This window comes from Schistocerca gregaria, chromosome 8, assembly GCF_023897955.1.
Source record: "Schistocerca gregaria isolate iqSchGreg1 chromosome 8, iqSchGreg1.2, whole genome shotgun sequence".
NCBI lineage: Eukaryota > Metazoa > Arthropoda > Insecta > Orthoptera > Acrididae > Schistocerca > Schistocerca gregaria.
In genome coordinates, this window is record NC_064927.1 from 278,650,595 (window position 1) to 278,671,234 (window position 20,640).

The 20,640-nt window shown below is 42.4% G+C and overlaps 1 pseudogene; it reads right to left on the reverse strand.

Moving 5' to 3' along the window:
- LOC126285147 (beta carbonic anhydrase 1-like) overlaps positions 1-11,028 on the reverse strand; it is a 32,356-nt pseudogene extending 21,328 nt beyond the window's left edge.
- Positions 11,029-20,640: the final 9,612 nt, after the last annotated feature.

Consider the following 20,640-nt stretch of genomic DNA (forward strand, 5'->3'; position numbering starts at 1 on the left):
CAGGCGCTCTAGGAAGCCGTATGATAGCAACGCGTGCCACTGCGTCTGCCACGTCATTCCGAAGCTACATCTCTTGGCGAGGCGCGACAGACAGCTGACACTCGCCTGCAATGATGGCCGCCCCGGCGAGCCGCTACACCGCAACCCGGAAGGACGCGCGGAGCACCAACTGCCGACGTTTGACAGGTACGATTGAAATTTCTTTTCTGTGTTTTGAACAATACATTCGATAAATTCGAGACCTGACGTCGCTCGTTGGAGTATTTCATGAGCGGCGCAGCGATTGGATCAGCACACAAACGCTGCCGCGGGCACAACGCAGCCGCACTACGTCACGGCTGCCAGCGCGATCTTATCGCAGTGTAATTTTTTAACTGATGCCGTACGATTTTATCAGCGTCGAGCCTCTGCCCCGGTCAGCACGGTACGCGAAATTTTTTTTTTCACTTCCAGCCATCCCACTGCTGAAAAATTTATTGCAGCAGCATGTCTGATTCTGTACTTGGCGAGCACGCGATGTTTTCTGCGTTTGCGCGATGGTAAACTCTTTATCCCGATATCGTCAGCTGCCAAAGAACGGGAATTTTATGATGAAGACTAACTGATGGATGGAGAAAGTGCACTTCATGTAGTATCGATTTGTCGATATTATTGTTTGTCAGCAATATTTAGTTCGCAAGCAACTTTTCGGTGTCTGGCAAAGTGAAATTCTGCTACCACAAACCCTTCCACTTGCGAATAATGCTCGGTAACTCTCTGTATTAGCTCGAATTTTCTTGGTGTGGTCACTTTACGAGTTTTATGATTCAGGAAGTAATACGTTGTCCTAATATTCCCAGAAAGCTCTCTCTCTAAACTTCAGTAGTAAACCCCCGTGCCGCCCAGAGTAGCCGCCCGGTCTCGGTGCCTTGCCACGGTTCGCGCGGCTCCCCCCAACGAAGGTTAGGGTCCTCCCTCGGGCAGGGTTGTGTGTGTTGTCCTTAGCGTAAGTTAGTTTAGTTAAAGTATGTAGAGTGTAAGCCTAGGGACAGATGACCTCCGCAGTTTTGGTCCCATAGGAACTTACCACAAATTTCCAAAATCCCCTTGATGTAGATTCTCTCTCATGTAACGTCAGCAAATGGAATTTATTGAGCAACCCGGTAACGCTCGCACGCCGACTAAACGATCCCGTGACGAAATGCGCCGCTCTTTGTTGGGGCTTCGCTATCTCTGGTAAGGATCCCAGATAGATGAAAATATTCAAGAGTCGATCAAGCAAGTGCCTTGTATACCACTTCCTTCGTGGATGGGTTACATTTCCTTGAGATTCTTCCGATGGATGAGTCTTCCATCTGTTTTTCCTACTGTTTCCTTTATGTGGTAATTTTCTGGATACTTACTCCTAGATACTTTACGATAGATACTGTTTTCACCTGTTTGTCAGCAATAGTATAGTTGTGCATTACTGCGTTTCTTTTCCTATGTGTATACTGTGTCATATTTATTTACGTTGAGGTTCAACTGCCTGCACCATTCATCAACCCTCTGTAGGTCATTTTGCAAATCGATAACGTCTTCTGGCCTTGCTACTTTCTCACAGACAACAGTATCATATGTGAACTCCCTTAAAGAGCATACGACGCTTTCTTCTTCATCACTTATATCTGTTGTAAGTAGTGACGATTCTATCATATTTCCTTGGGTTGGTCCAGAAATTACCTTTACATCTGACGACTTCGATCCTTTAAGAATGACGTGTTGTATCCTGTCTGCAAAGAAGACTTGAATCCAGTCGAAAATCTGTTTCGATACTTGGTAAACTCTTATCTGTTTCACTAATTGGCTGTGCAGGACACCGTCAAATGCCTTCCTGAATATCAAGGAACACGGAATCAACCTGAGTGCCGTTGTCTACAGCGCTGTGGATCTAATACAGGAACAGAGCGAGTTGAGTTTTTGCACGACCTATGTTTGCAGCAAACATGTTGATTTTTATACAGGAGATTTTCATTCTGCAAAAATGTCATACTTCTTTAGCATAAACCATGTTGCATAATTCTACAACAGTTTGCCGTCCATGATGTAGGCGTATGATTATGTGCATATGTCATTCTACCGTTCTTGGAAATGGACATGACGTGCTCTTTTTCCATTGACTGGCAACCTTAGTTGCTCCAGCGATGTACGATGTAAATGTAAATGTCGTGTGACTAGGGCCTCCCGACGGGTAGACCGTTCGTCGGGTGCAAGTCTTTGGATTTGACGGCACTTCGGCGACTGGGATTAAATTATCATGATTAGGACAACACAACACCCAGCCCCTTAGTGGAGAAAATCTCCGACCCAGCCAGGAATCGAACGCGGGTCCTTAGGATTGACATTCTGTCGCGCTGGCTACTCAGCTACCGGCGACGGACAGCGATCTACGATAATTTGCTGCTAGAAGGGGAGCAAGTTCTTCCGAATAACATCTGTAAATTCTTAAAGGTATCCCATCTGATATTGATGCCTTTTGACTAGTAAGCGATTATGCTTATTTTCTAGTCTGCGATCAGTTATCACAATATCTGCCATTTCGGCGTACGTATGACAACATGGAACCACAATTCGGGCTGCACGAGAAGGGGAAATGCCATTCATGTATTCACTATTATGGGAACATTATATTTGTTTATCTGCTTGTATTGACATCTAATCTGTTGTCTAGTTACAGCAGTTGATCATTTTACAACCATCACTGCATTAACGGGTATTCTACGCTCCAGCAGAGTGAAGCTTATTTTATGGTAACATGACTGTATATTACATCGAAGCGAGAATTAATGCGAGGATTACATGTAATCCATCAAAGTTAGCATACTAGCACATTCTCTGTTAATTGGGCACAATTGGCATCGGCTACTAGATTAAGCCTCTTGAAGAATTTTCCAAGTCTTGCGCACGCTAGGTGTTAGGAAGTCTTTTCTGATGCTATGTGGAGTGTAGCTTTGTACCGAAGTCAAACAAATGCGACTATCGGTTCAGACAACAAGAGATTAGAAGTTTTTGAAATTTGGTGCTACAGAAGAATGCTGGAGATTAGATGGTTAGATGGAAGAATGACTAATTGTTGAAGCTAATTAAGGAGAGAAGGGATTTATGGCATTAGCTCACTAAATGACGGGGTCTGGTGACAGCAAGAGTCCTATGGCATCAAGGACGCATCAGTTTGGTTATGAAACCGTAGGGTGTATGTTGCTGTAGGTATCCAGAAGTGAAAAAACACACACGGGATAAACTTGGGTGAAGAGCGTCATGAAACCAGTCTTCGAACTGAAGACGACAATAAGCATGTTTCATAGTGTCATCCCAAAAAGTCACCGTCTCAGTCTACACACAACTCCTGAAATCAAGCAAAGAATTACCTGGGCTCATCTGTCTTTAATTCCCTAGCTAAACGCTCCCTCAACTCCCAACCGTGAAAGATTAAAGCATGAACACTTGCAATTGCTTTGAACAGACATGAAAATTTCCAAAAGTAATTTCACTGAAGAGAACGATGTTCCGAGTCGCTTGAACAGAAGCTTCAGGAGACACAGATTGTCACTGGGGAACTGCTGAGTTCGGGTTTCAATACGTCAATAATTTCCACCCAAAGAGAGACTTGAGGGAATAAACGTAAGGTCTTAGCTCGCCGCCCAAGATTACAAAACATTTGTGGCGATTTCCTTCACATATTCTGTAGTATGAGACATTTCTGCGCGTTTCAAGAACTGAAATATTTCCAGTATGGTAACCGGAAACCAGTGTTGATATGACGTACATGCTGTAGTTTAACAAATCTGAGCAACAGAATCAAAGGGTTACTCTTTCGAAATCCCCTAATAGTCTCCCATTGCCAATCATTAGTTTTAATTTGGCTGAAAGGTACCTACAATCTCCCTCTCTAATTTTTCAAAAGCATGTCGCCCAGCCACGTAACACACACCTCAAACAGCAAGGTGTCAACACAAGGGAGGAAAAGGCCACAGCTCAGAAGATCATGTGAAGTATAAGATGGGTTAATGACGTCACGTTGGCACCAAACTCCACCACAATTCTGCCGACGCGGTTGTGAACGTGTCACTTGATGGGAAGTTCGTCACAGAACCTCCACTCCTTCTGTGATGAAGGTTAGAACTGCGACGCCCAGCGCGGTTTTCTTATGAATGGCCAAGGAAAATATTCCAGACACGCTACTGCGCGGAATCGCCACGAGAGGCCTCAGTAGGTGGAATAAAGGGGCGTCAGTGGAAGATGTTCTCGACAAATTTGTCATCCTCAGACTATTCCAACCTTCTCTCAGGACATTGTGGGGCTGCATCTCCATTGAATGTGAACTTACCCTTTTGGAGCGTAGCGCAACAGCAATTTTTGCTCTGGCGCACAGGCTGGAACCACTAGGGACGAAATTTGAACGTGATCTGTGACAGGAGAAGATATTTAGGTATTTCCGTTTCTCCCCGCCATGACAGCGAAAAGGGTTCAGAGAAACATGATATTGAGATCTGTGGGAGCCTACAGAATATCTCCTGGAGGAGCCCTATTAGTCATAATGGGGCTCTGCCCCCTGGATATGAAAATTCGAGAACACGCTGAGTGGTTCTGGGCTAAAAAAGGGAATACCGCGAAGATAGAGGATATATTAGGCATTGGGGTTGAGTATAAGGGTGACATAAGGCGAGCAGTTATCGCAAGAATTATGGGAAGCAGATGAAACAGGTCGCAGAACAGTCGCACTTCTCCCTGACGTCAGGGAACGACTGGGCATGAAATACTTTGAACCTACCAGAGGGCTGATCCATTTTCTCACTGGTCATGGGCCATACCCGACATATTAATGTAGGTTTGGCAAGCGGGCCACGCCCGCGTGTGAATGTGGTGCATCACAGGGTACTCCCGATCATGTGGTCTACGAGAGCGCCCTTTTCAATGATGTAGCATCCACATTAAATGACCAATTACCCGACCATGACACATACCACTTACTCAGACGAGAAGACACTTTTCAAACTCTCAACAAATAAGCTGACGAGGTTTCACGAAAAGTGTTAAAAGAATACCTGAGAGACATAGATTAACAACCTGAGACATACCAAACACTAGCTGAATCCAGCGCACTATTCCCATATCGCCTGTGCGTGGACAGGCCGACTTTCCTCACAGTCTGGAATCCGCCGCGTACGGAATAGGGGGGAGTGGGGTACAACACCGCCGATACAGGACAAGCACCGGACTTGACTTAGATTAGAACTAGTTAGTAGGACTTAGATTTGGGAAATTAGTAACTTAGGAACCTGCAGCGAATAACAGCCTTGGCCTGCCCAGAGACAGGGGCACGCTCATCGAGATCAGTTCGATGAGCAAGGCTCTACAAATAGGTTTATGAACTACTGACACCCCTGTGACGCTGCAGGCAATAGAGATTAGTTAAGCGTAGGTCTTACAAAGTAAACATTAATAATAATAATAATAATAATAATAAATGAGTTGCCCATTGTTATCCACTTATAGCTGTAGCTCACTTACTAAATTTGTAATTAGCTGCAATTAATATTGGATAAAATTAAGACCCACTAATCATTTAAAGAAGTGGGTTAAGATTGTATAATTATTATAAAGTTGTATTTCCATCTCTCCTACTGCGCGTTCGCCTGTGGCGTGATCATGGGGGAGTAGGGTTGAGGGACGTGCGACATTGACGCACGCGTGAATAAAACGGCAAAGAGACCGTGTAAGATCTCCCAGTTCGGGAAAGCCCTCAGTGGTACATGTTCACCTGAAAGTAGTCTGAGGTGCCTGCAGGTAGGCAACTCATTAACACACCTCCAAACCCAATTGCCTGCCTTCAAGCGCCTCGGACTACACTCCTGGAAATGGAAACAAGAACACATTGACACCGGTGTGTCAGACCCACCATACTTGCTCCGGACACTGCGAGAGGGCTGTACAAGCAATGATCACACGCACGGCACAGCGGACACACCAGGAACCGCGGTGTTGGCCGTCGAATGGCGCTAGCTGCGCAGCATTTGTGCACCGCCGCCGTTAGTGTCAGCCAGTTTGCCGTGGCATACGGAGCTCCATCGCAGTCTTTAACACTGGTAGCATGCCGCGACAGCGTGGACGTGAACCGTATGTGCAGTTGACGGACTTTGAGCGAGGCCGTATAGTGGGCATGCGGGAGGCCAGGTGGACGTACCGACGAATTGCTCAACACGTGGGGCGTGAGGTCTCCACAGTACATCGATGTTGTCGCCAGTGGTCGGCGGAAGGTGCACGTGCCCGTCGACCTGGGACCGGACCGCAGCGACGCACGGATGCACGCCAAGACCGTAGGATCCTACGCAGTGCCGTAGGGGACCGCACCGACACTTCCCAGCAAATTAGGGGACACTGTTGCTCCTGGGGTATCGGCGAGGACCATTCGCAACCGTCTCCATGAAGCTGGGCTACGGTCCCGCACACCGTTAGGCCGTCTTCCGCTCACGCCCCAACATCGTGCAGCCCGCCTCAAGTGGTGTCGCGACAGGCGTGAATGGAGGGACGAATGGAGACGTGTCGTCTTCAGCGATGAGAGTCGCTTCTGCCTTGGTGCCAATGATGGTCGTATGCGTGTTTGGCGCCGTGCAGGTGAGCGCCACAATCAGGACTGCATACGACCGAGGCACACAGGGCCAACACCCGGTATCATGGTGTGGGGAGCGATCTCCTACACTGGCCGTACACCTCTGGTGATCGTCGAGGGGACACTGAATAGTGCACGGTACATCCAAACCGTCATCGAAGCCATCGTTCTACCATTCCTAGACCGGCAAGGGAACTTGCTGTTCCAACAGGACAATGCACGTCCGCATGTATCCCGTGCCACCCAACCTGCTCTACAAGGTGTAAGTCAACTACCCTGGCCAGCAAGATCTCTGGATCTGTCCCCCATTGAGCATGTTTGGGACTGGATGAAGCGTCGTCTCACGCGGTCTGCACGTCCAGCACGAACGCTGGTCCAACTGAGGCGCCAGGTGGAAATGGCATGGCAAGCCGTTCCACAGGACTACATCCAGCATCTCTACGATCGTCTCCATGGGAGAATAGCAGCCTGCATTGCTGCGAAAGGTAGATATACACTGTACTAGTGCCGACATTGTGCATGCTCTGTTGCCTGTGTCTATGTGCCTGTGGTTCTGTCAATGTGATAATGTGATGTATCTGACCCCAGGAATGTGTCAATAAAGTTTCCCCTTCCTGGGACAATGAATTCACGGTGTTCTTATTTCAATTTCCAGGAGTGTATTTTAAAGGTGGCGTCTGTACATCTTCATTTTTAAAATTCCCAATAAAGGTGGGCAGGTGACACTGAGGATTTGTCGAACTAGGGATCTTAGGGAACTCTTTACTGTTTTATTCGGGCACATTTCAATGACCCCCCACCCCACCACCCCCGTTATCACGCCTCAGGAGGATGCGAAATAGGAGGGATGAAAAGCCTTTGCTCCTTTGCTCCTTTGGATCACCTTCAAATTTCGTCGAATGGTTTTGAACGGTGTCGCGCTGCGCTCCGGTCATATCACGTTTAATGTGGAAGCAGAATCACAGTGTCCTTAGGGAAGAGTAGAGTAGTACGAATGTGTCAACAGTGCCAAAGTTTATCAAGGACATATTCGCGTTGCTCATCGTACTGCAAACTCTCGTTTTCGAACGCGAAATATGTGGCAATCTACGCCCTAAAGAAAGGGGTGGTTCCACTGAAGCCCTTAATGTCACTCCCTGAGATCTTTTCACGTCGATTCTGAGCAGCCGTGTGTCTAGAATGCTCTCCTCGGTCACCACTAGGAAATCGCGTGATTTCAATGCTAAGCGTCGCGGTTTAACCTCCATCCCAGAGGCTCGAAGATAAGGGGCGAAATGTGGGTAAGAGGGTCTGCGACGACCTTCTTATCACGTTAAATCTCCAAGGTGGCGTAGGGCAGAATTGTGGTGAAGTTTGCTGCCAATGTAACATCGTAAACCTACCTTACACGTCACATGAACTTCTGACCTGTGGCCTTTTGTCGCAAGTGTCGTCACCTTACTGTTTGAAGCGAAGTCGAACAAGAGGGTAAAATTGCAGGGTGCCATGCCTCTGCACCGTTAGAGAGGAAGGCTGTACATATCTTTGAGCCAAATTACAAACTTATGCGTCACAATGGGCGAGAATTACAGGTTTTCGAAAACGTATCCCCTTAATTTAGTTGTGCGTGTGCATAGTGGGCACAGCAGGTAAGGGTGGCAGCCGGCTACAGCAAGTCCAGACAAGCAACTGCGTGTCTCCACTGCCGTGTAGGTGTGTCTTTCTGAAATAGAGACGTAGGAGCACACCACAGAACTGCAGAAACGCCTTAACAAATCTGTGTTTGCAATTCGAGTGTTAGCAGACATAGGCGACATGAAAGTGAATAAGCTTGCATACTTTGCGTACTTTCATTCCATAATGTCATATGGTATAATATTTTGGGGTAACTCTTCAAGTCAAACAAAAGTTTTCGGAGTTCAAAAGCGTGTAATACGTATTATTTGTGGAGTAAACTCACGGACGTCTTGTAGAAACCTCTTCAAAGAAGTGGGTATACTAACTACTGCCTCTCAGTATATTTACTCCTTAATGAAATTTGTCCTAAATAATATATCTCTTTTTCTAACAAGCAGCTCAGTTCATACATACAATAACAGGAACAAAAATGATTTGCACACGGACTTAAAAGCACTTACTTTAGTTCAAAAAGGGGTCCACTACTCAGGAACACTCATCTTCAATAATTTGCCAGCAAACATAAAAAATTTAGTTACAAATAGAGATCAGTTTAAAAGGAGCCTGAAAGACTTACTAGTGGCCAACTCCTTCTACACCATTGATGAATTTTTAATAGAAACAAATGATGTGTTGTATATAGTTATACTATTAGTATTGTTATTTCAGCTTAAAAAAAAAGGTGACATGTTCCACATCCACGAGGATTTCCTCAACACGGATCTATGGAACGAAAAACTAATCTAATCTAATCTAATCTAGGTGAGACTTTCTGAAATAGAGACTGAAATAACATTGCCTGAAAAGCGAACTTGCAAACATTTCATGCATCCACTACATGCAAAACTAGGTCACCCTCATTCTGAGTTGCCGGCCGCTGTGACCGAGCGGTTCTAGGCGCTTCAGATTGGAACCGCGTGACCGCTACGGTCGCAGTTTCGAATCCTGCCTCGGGCATGGATGTGTGTGATGTCGTTAGGTTAGTTAGGTTTAAGTAGTTCTAAGTTCTAGGGGACTGATGACCTCAGACGTTAAGTCCCATAGTGCTCAGAGCCATTTGAACCTTTCTGAGTTCGCAGGTGTGCAGAGTAATTATGTGTTAGGTTAGTAACAGAGTATTCATTTTAAGGTAATGGTGAGACAATAAATGGAGAAGCATAAGCTGTAGACAGATGAAACGACACAGATGGAAAAGAAGTAAATGAACTGTTTTTTATTTCAAAATTAATCGTCATAGCTGATACGTTCGTATCGATATGAAATGGATAAGTCGCCGGTAGTGCTAAGGCTGTACGGAATGTCCTATGCTTACAGTGTTAAACTGAGCCACAAGCTTGGAACATTTGCTCATGAATTATTAAGACTACACTCTGGATTTTTTTTAATCTCACGGACATATGTTCTACGTTTCTACTACATTCGTCATTTTGGGAAGAGAAAGTTTACTTTGTGAGATATTTCATTCTTTCTAAATGTTAAAAAAGTAATATTTTTCAAGTATTATAAAATACAAAATAATTTCACAAATCTTTTAAGTCAGATATATTTGAAGGCCTTGAAGCAAAACTTCTGAAAATTTTATCTTTCTACTGCAAATAGACTCTGAGAAAACGTCCCTCACACACATATCAATTAAAGTTCTGGGAAATGAGCTTCAAAGATTTTATTTCAGTGCATGTCTGCTACGTAGCTATTACATCGGAATTGTGCAACAGATTCTTCTTGATGGCTCTTCTATGCTGTCTAGCCATGTTTGAAAAGATATTTACTGCGTTACCTGAAGACCTGAAACGTTCCTTGTCTAAAGAAAGTATTGCCGCTGCTGCTGTTTATAATCCCAAGCATACCCCCGTCTTCTGCAAAGCTTTGCCCTTTATTATACTGCCCTGACTGAATGTCGAAACAGCATCACAGAAGCAAAAGTAAACAATGTTTACACCAAAAAAACACAGTTTTAGGTAGTCCGTTGCACACCACCTCCTTGGAAAGTATTGTCACATCAGCTATCTAGCCGGTGTCCTCACTTGTAGCCGTTGCAACATCGTTCAGAGCTGTGCGATCTCTCTTCTGCCAACTCCATTCAAAAGCTATGGACAAGTCCCTGTTATTATTATTTTCAACAACTGGTTAATCAATAGCATCCTTCATATTTTCCTGTGCTACATCTTCAGAAACAGAGGCTACTGCAATGATGTGTTTGTCAAATTTTGAGTATGGAGCAGGAACATTCTTCAGACCACCTAACATGGTACCTGAAACCGTGCCCTTACCTTAACTATAGACCGTAATTCATAAACCAGTCTAAAGTTTGTATCATATTATTTACCTGTATCCGCAGTAACTTGTGAGTAGTTAAAGAAAACAACAAATAATTCCACATGAATTCTAATTTACAAGCAAGTCCTACATGTATGTTTTTTTGTGAAACACCATATTTTCTATATAATGTGCTGCATACATTTATTTCCAAGACATCAGATAATAAAGACACAATAATTATATTTTGTAGGCTTATCGTTTAGTTTCTTGTATTGTTCTTCAATTCCAGTTAGTTTTCCTTTCGAAGAACTTTCATGTGTGATGGCAGCAGTATCACTCAACGTACCACTTCCCAAATACAGTTTTAATGCTATTGGGATATCAAATACTGATGTAGACAATGATTCAGACAAATTCTGATTGCCCTTTACTCTCTCGCGCCAATGTACACGCTTTTTAATTACCTTCACAATAGGTCTTGGCATGTTGAAGGGAAGGGAACTGAATGACTCCAGCAAATATGACTTTCACAAAAATCACATGTATTTACTCACAAAGCGAACAATATAAATAGTGCAGAATCGATTGTCAACTGTCTTGCTGTCATACCAACAGAAAAGGTAACACTCTCGTGCACAGTTGTATCCGTGACGAGGCAGGCTGTATCAGAACTGTTCCGCATCTCATAAACACTGTACGGAATATTGTATGCCACAATTTTTATAAAACAATTTAAAGTACTTCTATGCACTGCATCTCAGTATTTTAAACATTATTTCAAACGCGAGACTCTAAATATTTCTAACATTCATTTCCTCAAAAGTTGATTTTCGCATCGAAAAATTTATTCCCTATACACTTAAATTGGAGCTGTTTGGCGCACAGCGAGAGCATGTTGTTGCTGACGATCGGTGATGAGCCACTAAGCAAGCGAAGAGAAGGAGAGCGGAACCAGTCTGCTGGCTGCTAGAAGCCAACAATACATGGGTGTGGTCCGGTACAGTAGCAGTGACTGTGTTGTGTGTAACCACACTTCGAGTCGTCGCTTCCATCGGCCATCTCCACTGCTGTTGTGGAACATCCGTTGTGGTGAAATCAGGTTTTAATTCCTCCACGAACATGTTTCATCGAGTTTTACTAACTGCGATGCTGTCTGGTAGATATCGCCATCATCTAACAGAAGTTAACGATGAGCTCTTCTCTGTTGTATTGCATAATAACTGAGTTTTGTCGGAGAGTAGTAAACTTACTCGACCTCGTGCAAGTTTATTGGATTTTATCAGGATTATAAATGTAACAACGATAATGTATTCTACTAAAATTTCCACAGTTTTCATACAGGTCTAAATAATTAACCTCATTTAGTGTATAATCTACAACTTCTTCCAATTTATTATATTAATTTACTGGATGTACCACCTCTCCTTCAAATTCATCAAATTTCTATCTGTCCTCCATTATTTCCTGTGGTACATCTTCCTCTCTTCTTCCTCTTCAGTTTATACCCATCTTTAACATATTCATTTTTGTATTTCGTCCGAACTGGTATTAGTTTTCTTCGAAATTCTACTAAGCTAATTCCACCTTTGCATTTAGTGCAAGTTTTAAGTCTCAACCAAACAGTAGCTCTTACCACCAGATTCTGGTTTTCCTAATTTTCTTTCAAATAATATTAAATTTTTTGTTCACTTATATTAACTACAAGATTTTAATCCATCTTCCTTTATTTCATCACAGACATATCTGCATTTATACATTTCTTACAGCTAGTCTTATTTTTCCAAATTTTCTATCAGATTCTTCAAAACTTAAGTGACTTTGCAGTAACTATAATTTACCATATTGGTTTATATCATCTGATACATGTGTCTTACTCTTCAAATTATTTCTTTAGTATTTGCATTCATACATTTCTTGTAAATAGATAGGATTTTTTAAAAAATTTATTACGAAATTCAGTTTCACTTTTGGTTTGATACACTGTATGAAAGTTTTCAAATCAAACATTCATACAGAAAAAACTTTTAATTCACAAATCTTAACTCCATACTTTACATTTGATAATCCATTAGGAAATCGCGTGATTTCAATGCTAGGGGTCGGGGTTTAACCTCTATCCCAGAGGCTCAAAGATAGGGGGCGAAATGTGGGTAAGAGGGTCGCCAAAATAACATTTCAACCACAGTTTTTAACATGAACAGATCTTTTACATTTAAAAATATTGGTTTCTGCATCTCCTTCATCTGCTTCATCTTCTAAGTTTGGTGGATTCCGCCTTATTGCCTGTGGATTTTCGTAGTATGAAAGGACAGAAGAATGCAGGTCGATAAAAGGTGAACTTGACAGTTGAGAATGAAAACCTCTGTTTTATCCCATGATACATCAATACATCTATATTAATATAATGACATCCAGAGTGATTAATCTCAGTAACTTGATGGTTGTAGAACTTGGAAAAGTAGCTAGGTCTCTTATATAAATGGTTTTCATAAAATGAGAGGAAATGATTAAATTACAACTACACTCCTGGAAATGGAAAAAAGAAAACATTGACACCGGTGTGTCAGACCCACCACACTTGCTCCGGACACTGCGAGAGGGCTGTACAAGCAATGATCACACGCGGACACACCAGGAACCGCGGTGTTGGCCGTCGAATGGCGCTAGCTGCGCAGCATTTGTGCACCGCCGCCGTCAGTGTCAGCCAGTTTGCCGTGGCATACGGAGCTCCATCGCAGTCTTTAACACTGGTAGCATGCCGCGACAGCGTGGACGTGAACCGTATGTGCAGTTGAGGGACTTTGAGCAAGGGCGTATAGTGGGCATGCGGGAGGCCGGGTGGACGTAGCGCCGAATTGCTCAACACGTGGGGCGTGAGGTCTCCACAGTACATCAATGTTGTCGCCAGTGGTCGGCGGAAGGTGCACGTGCCCGTCGACCTGGGACCGGACCGCAGCGACGCACGGATGCACGCCAAGACCGTAGGATCCTATGCAGTGCCGTAGGGGACCGCACCGACACTTCCCAGCAAATTAGGGACACTGTTGCTCCTGGGGTATCGGCGAGGACCATTCGCAACCGTCTCCATGAAGCTGGGCTACGGTCCCGCACACCGTTAGGCCGTCTTCCGCTCACGCCCCAACATCGTGCAGCCCGCCTCCAGTGGTGTCGCGACACGCGTGAATGGAGGGACGAATGGAGACGTTTCGTCTTCAGCGATGAGAGTCGCTTCTGCCTTGGTGCCAATGATGGTCGTATGCGTGTTTGGCGCCGTGCAGGTGAGCGCCACAATCAGGACTGCATACGACCGAGGCACACAGGGCCAACACCCGGCATCATGGTGTGGGGAGCGATCTCCTACACTGGCCGTACACCTCTGGTGATCGTCGAGGGGACACTGAATAGTGCACGGTACATCCAAACCGTCATCGAAGCCATCGTTCTACCATTCCTAGACCGGCAAGGGAACTTGCTGTTCCAACAGGACAATGCACGTCCGCATGTATCCCGTGCCACCCAACGTGCTCTAGAAAGTGTAAGTCAACTACCCTGGCCAGCAAGATCTCCGGATCTGTCCCCCATTGAGCATGTTTGGGACTGGATGAAGCGTCGTCTCACGCGGTCTGCACGTCCAGCACGAACGCTGGTCCAACTGAGGCGCCAGGTGGAAATGGCATGGCAAGCCGTTCCACAGGACTACATCCAGCATCTCTACGATCGTCTCCATGGGAGAATAGCAGCCTGCATTGCTGCGAAAGGTGGATATACACTGTACTAGTGCCGACATTGTGCATGCTCTGTTGCCTGTGTCTATGTGCCTGTGGTTCTGTCAGTGTGATCATGTGATGTATCTAACCCCAGGAATGTGTCAATAAGGTTTCCCCTTCCTGGGACAATGAATTCACGGTGTTCTTATTTCAATTTCCAGGAGTGTATTTCAAGTTACTTCCCTAATGAAAGACAAAGTTAATGTTTTTCCATTTCTTACTGAGACTGTAAAAGAAGAACATAATCCAGACTGGAAACAGTTAAAGAATCTATTGCCATTGAGCCAACGCCGCACCTCGAAGGCTGGTGTTTTGTTAGGCGACAGCACAGTCGGGTTATGAGCGTATGAAGTGCCATGCATAAACCAGCACATGGTATTCTCACCTTCAGTTAACGAAAGTGTTATTTAATACTGTGGGACAGAGTGAAGCTGTTCACATGTGAAGTTTATGCCATGTGTTACCTTGGATGCAAGTATAGTAGCTTCATTTATGGTATATGTTCGCAGTGTCATGTGGAAGTAAAGTGGTGTTTCAAGTTATTTCTTCACTATAAACTGAGCAATGGTGTAAAAGTGTTACGCTTGGAGGACCACCTGGTTTTATGTCTGGATTACAAGCTGTTAATACACTATTGACTGCACTATCAGGATTATTTTAAGTTTATGAGGCACAACAAGAAAGAATCTATCATTTGCTAAGTTGGCTGAATTCTGCCTTATTGCATGTGGATTTTCGTAGTATAAAAAGTATGGAAACCAATAAATGGTGAACTTCACAGTTAAGAGTTAAAACATTTCTAAGATTCTGTTATTAATGTATGCCAATGATTAACTTTGTTTAATACTCTGATGATCTTTGGAAATGATTGCATTCAAGTTGTCCACTGCAAATAGTACACTTTGATATCAGTGTGTTCACTGACCTCTCCATATTTGATTTAACTAAGTGCTATTAAGCATTTACTAATTTTGCTTGTTATTGATGCAGTGTTTTTAAAATCATATATGGTCAGGCAGCTTTATACTGGCTAAGAGATTTTAAAAATTTTAATTTGTTTTAAGGGGAGACAGTGGCAGAAATAATGAAAAAGTTACAAATTACTTTTATTTGCTTATTTGATAGTAAATATAATTGAGATTATTATCCCAAATTTTTTCCTTGAAATTCGAACTACAAATGGCATTAAAAAATGAAAACCTATGCAGTGTAACGCGCCAAGTCCGCTTTTCAATGTACAAAATTGAGGAAACATTTTATTGCAGAATTTGGCCAGTGAATCAAGAAAATATAGCTTTAGAAGGCTGTGATATTTTGTATACATAGCAGCAGTGTTAAAGGCTTTGGAGCCATTGTCTGCTTCAATCAGTGTGGTACTGAAGGCTGTGGAGTGTTGTAAACAGGTTTTGTGCTGTTCAGTGGAATTTGAGTGACGCTTGACTTATTGTGCCATTCTTTGTGCTAGGCTGAATCTGGTGATCCCTTTTTACAATGCCTAGGCCTGGTAAAATATTTAAAAAATATAGTAAGTCCCATATTTCCAATATAAAGCGAAAAAATGACATTGAGGTTGGGTCAGGCCTGCAGATGAAAACATTAGCTTGTCTCTAAGTGCATAATACTAGGGACTGGGATTGTGTCAGAAGAAACAAATTATGTTAGAAATACAGGTTTCAGAATTGTGGAACTGGATATGGTGGCAGAAGCACTTAGAAAAGCCTGCAAGTACCCTGTTTGTGGAGGAAATGTGGATTTCGTTGATGGTAGAAAGGGAGAAGGCTTGGTTTGCACATAGCACATTTTGTGTCTAAACTCTGATGCTGACAGACAATTCACGACATCAAAGGTCAGTAGTAGAATCTCTGAAGCCAATATGAGATTTGCTTATGTACTAAGACGTGTAGGGATTGGAAGAGATGGTGGAAACCTTTTATGTGGTATTATGAACATACCTGGTTCTCCCCTAAAATGTTCTGCAATGAATACTGCTCTCCTTAATGCAGTTGCAGAAGAAGGTGAAGAGAGCATGAAAATGGCCATTCCGGGGGGAAATTCAAGAAAATTGTGAAGCAACTAATAGCAATGATATAACATTTATTGTGACAGTTCCTGGATGAAGAGGGGGCATACTTCACTGCATGGAGTTTCAACAATCATTAGTGTCGACAATGGAAAATTTTTAGACTTAGAGGTGATGTCTAAATATTGTTAGGCATATTTTTTGCACAAGAAATATATTGATGCAGGTAGAGAAACAGAATGGCAAGAATCCCATAAAACTGTTTCAGAAATTATGCAGACTCCAGTGGTGGGATGGAAGCTGCAGGTATGAAATTCATTTTCTATACATCTTTGCAGAAGTATGGAGTAATATATGTACAGTATTTAGAAGATGGAGACTTTAGTGCTTTGAAGAATATAGTTGAAAGGCAGCCCTATGGAAAAAGATTGCACTATTGAGAAACTGGAATGCCTAGACCATATTCCGAAGAAAATGGGTGGTCGACTCCAAACACTTGTTGCAGACAATATAGGCAAGCTACTAGAGGATGGGAAGCCACTGGGAGGTAAAAACAGACTAACAAAGAAGAGAATTGACAGCCTGCAATTCTATTATGGTGCTGCAATTAGAAGTAACCTCACAAGCTTGGACAGTATGAGGAAAGAAGTATGGGACATTTGGTTTCATTACTTGTTGAAAGACACTACACCTCAACATGGCCTCTGTTCTAATGAATGGTGCAAATTTTTGAAAAGTAAGGAAAGTGGGGAAGCTTATACCTATAAAAATAACCTTCCTTGTGAGGTTTCAATGGCCATTAAACCAACTTTTAGAGCACTAGCTTCACTAGAACTGTTAGAAAAATGCCTGCATGGGAAAACACAGAACCCAAATGAAAGTTTCAATGCTCATATTTGGAAAAGATGTCCAAAGACTGTAGTGGAGATTTCTGCTTTGGAAGCTGCAGCAGTGTTTAATGATGGGAATGTGGCAAGACTTCACTTCCTCAGCAAGTTGGGCTTTACTCATGGAATCTTCACTGAGCAGATACTGCAGATCATCGATAAGCAAAGAATCGCATAGGCGCAGACTTCAGTCCAGAACATACAAAACATTGCTAGCCAAGGAGCAGAGAAGCTAGAAGAGCTGTAGAGGATGATGAGGAAGAAATGTAATATGGATATGGACAGTTTTAGCTAAGGTATGATAGTTTTTCTTTTTTTACATTTCATCCAAACAGTGAAATGATTTTTCTGCAACTTAAGGTTTTCTGCCTTCAGGCCACATATATCATAAACTACTGGAAGGATTGCAATGAAATTGGGCACACCTATTCTTTTACTTTGAAGCAATATTTAAGTGGAACAAAATTTTAATCTAGATATTATACACAGTTTTATGGTAGATAATATATTGAAAAGTTTGCTTGTAAAAATGTTCGAATCCAAAATATCACAGAAAATAATACCATTAGTTCCAAAAAGTTACTGCACTTAATTGTACATGCATTAGTGTAGATTATTTTACCATTAAAAAAATTGCCAAATTTTCCTCAAAATTATGAAAAAGTGTACCTTAAAACAATAATGCAATAAAAAACTCAAAATTAACTCACTGCATTAGATTGTTATTAAAAATTAAGATTAAAAAAATCATATTACATCTCTATACATAACTGTGCAAATTTTCATAGATTGAACAAAAAATGGCAAAGATATGGATTTACAAAGACTGCCACTGTCTCCCTTAAAAAGGAGATATATTTGCATAGTTTTGTTCTTTGTTAAGATTAGTAATCTATTGTTTTCTGGAGAAACGTTTTTGGCCAGCTCAGGATTTTTGTTTCCCTAGAGATTCTTTTGAAATCATATTTTGGGAAGGTTTCCTTTTATTTGTTTCACCTCTCGTGATATGGTCAATTATTAATGAAGAAAGCCATAGTCAAGGGTTAAAATTTTACTGAATGTAGGCCCTCTGATTTAAAATCTGTTCTAGCATAATTCCTTGGTTATCAAATTACATTTCCCAAAATGTTTGAGTGTCTTTTTACCAAATGGATACAGTGTTCCCTTACCTTTGAGTGTAAAATGTTTTAATGCTCAGTCTCTATACAACATTCGTTATAACTGCTTTTTATGTGTATTTCAAATCAGTTTCTTTGGAAAGAGAATGTGTTTGAAATGAAAGATACAGCAGTTACTCTGTAACAGCTGTTGAAAAATGTTGCACCCACCCCACAGAGGTATTGTTATCTAATGTAATGTACCAGTTTTAAAGACAGCCAACGGCATTGCTGCACTAATAACACCAGTTCCCATCAGATCACCAAAGTTAAACATTGCCGGACTGGGCTAGCACTTGTATGGGTGACCAACTGGTCTGCGGAGTGCTGTTGGCAATCTGGGTGCACGTAGCCTTTGTGAGGCAAACTGAGGAGTTACTTGATTGAAAAGTAGTGGCTCTGATCTCGTAAACTGACACATACGGTCAGAAGAGCGGTGTGCTGACCACTTGCCTCTCCATATCTGTATCCAGGACGCCTGTGATCTGAGGATGAGACGGTTGGTTAGTACTGTTAGGTCTCCATGGCCTTTTCATGTGAAGTTAAGTTCTTTATATTTTCAAGTACTATTATTATTTTGGTGGCCTATATTGTTGTTACTCAAAATTCTAAGGTAGCTTCTTTCCTTGGAGTTAAAACGGAAAATTAAAATTATTAAAACTTTTATATGTTTCTTTCTGAGTATGTACAATTGTTGTTGTTGTTGTTGTGGTCTTAAGTCCTGAGACTGGTTTGATGCAGCTCTCCATGCTACTCTATCCTGTGCAAGCTTCTTCATCTCCCAGTACCTACTGCAACCTACATCCTTCTGAATCTGTTTAGTGTATTCATCTCTTGGTCTTCCTCTACGATTTGTACCCTCCACACTGCCCTCCAATACTAAATTGGTGATACCTTGATGCCTCAGAACATGTCCTACCAACCGATTCCTTCTTCTAGTCAAGTTCTGCCACAAACTTCTCTTCTCCCCAATCCTATTCAATACCTCCTCATTAGTTATATGATCTACCCATCTAATCTTCAGCATTCTTCTACAGCACCACATTTCGAAAGCTTCTATTCTCTTCTTGTCCAAACTAGTTATCGTCCATGTTTCTCTTCCATACATCGCTATGCTCCATACAAGTACTTTCAGAAACGACTTCCTGACACTTAAATCTGTACTGGATGTTAACAAATTTCTCTTCTTCAGAAACGCTTTCCTTGCCATTGCCAGTCTACATTTTATATCCTCTCTATTTCGACCATCATCAGTTATTTTGCTCCCCAAATATCAAAACTCATTTACTACTGTAAGTGTCTCATTTCTTTATCTAATTCCCTCAGCATCACCCGATTTAATTCGACTACATTCCATTACCATCGTCTACCTTTTATTGATGTTCATCTTATATCCTTCTTTGAGGACACTTTTTTATAATGTTCAAAATTCTCTAAGACCTTCGTTCATTAATGCATTTCCGTTTAACTTAAATGTCAAGGCATAACACAATGTGCAATAACATACATAGTCAGAGCTTGTACAGGCTCCCCGACTAAGTTTTATGCCAATGCTTAACTAATGCTTCTTTCTTTGGCTTTTTTTTAATGTCATCGCATAGTGGTGGTGTGACTTGCAGTGTCACCTAGTCACTTATTCAGTTCTCTAGTAAGGAGCTAGAAAATTCCGCTTTCTCTGCATCTTGCCCCTTCGGCAGCTGATGGGTGCTTGTCTTACTTCCCACCCATTTCACATCAGAATTGGTGGTACGGGTCCTTGCTTTGAACACTTGGGTCAAGGAACAGACATTGGGCATCTGGATGGACGGTGCATTCAGCCAGCTGTTGATGCGCTACAAAAAAAAAAAATAAGAAAAAAGAAATTTCACAGTAAAACTTTGTTAACGCTGAACTTCTTGTGTCATAAACACTTAGCTCCCCATTCCCTATTTCCCACGCTTTCTGCACGTTTGTCGCCTGAGTTGTTTACATTTACTAAGAACAGCTTCCTTGATTTTCCGTCAATTACTGAGGACTGCGACATGTCTTAGACGAAATCATGAATCCATTCGCACAGCTGAGTCGATATTCCATAGGCATCCAATTTCATTGAAGTCGGTGGTGAAGAACGGCGTCAAAAATCTTCTGGAAATCTATCAATGTGGAATCAACTTGTGATGCTCTGTTTGTAGTAATAACTTCTTCGTGTCTCAGTCCACACTAGCTATGTGGAAATAGTTTTCTTGGAGATATTTCATAATTCTGGAACACAGTGCATCTTCCCAGA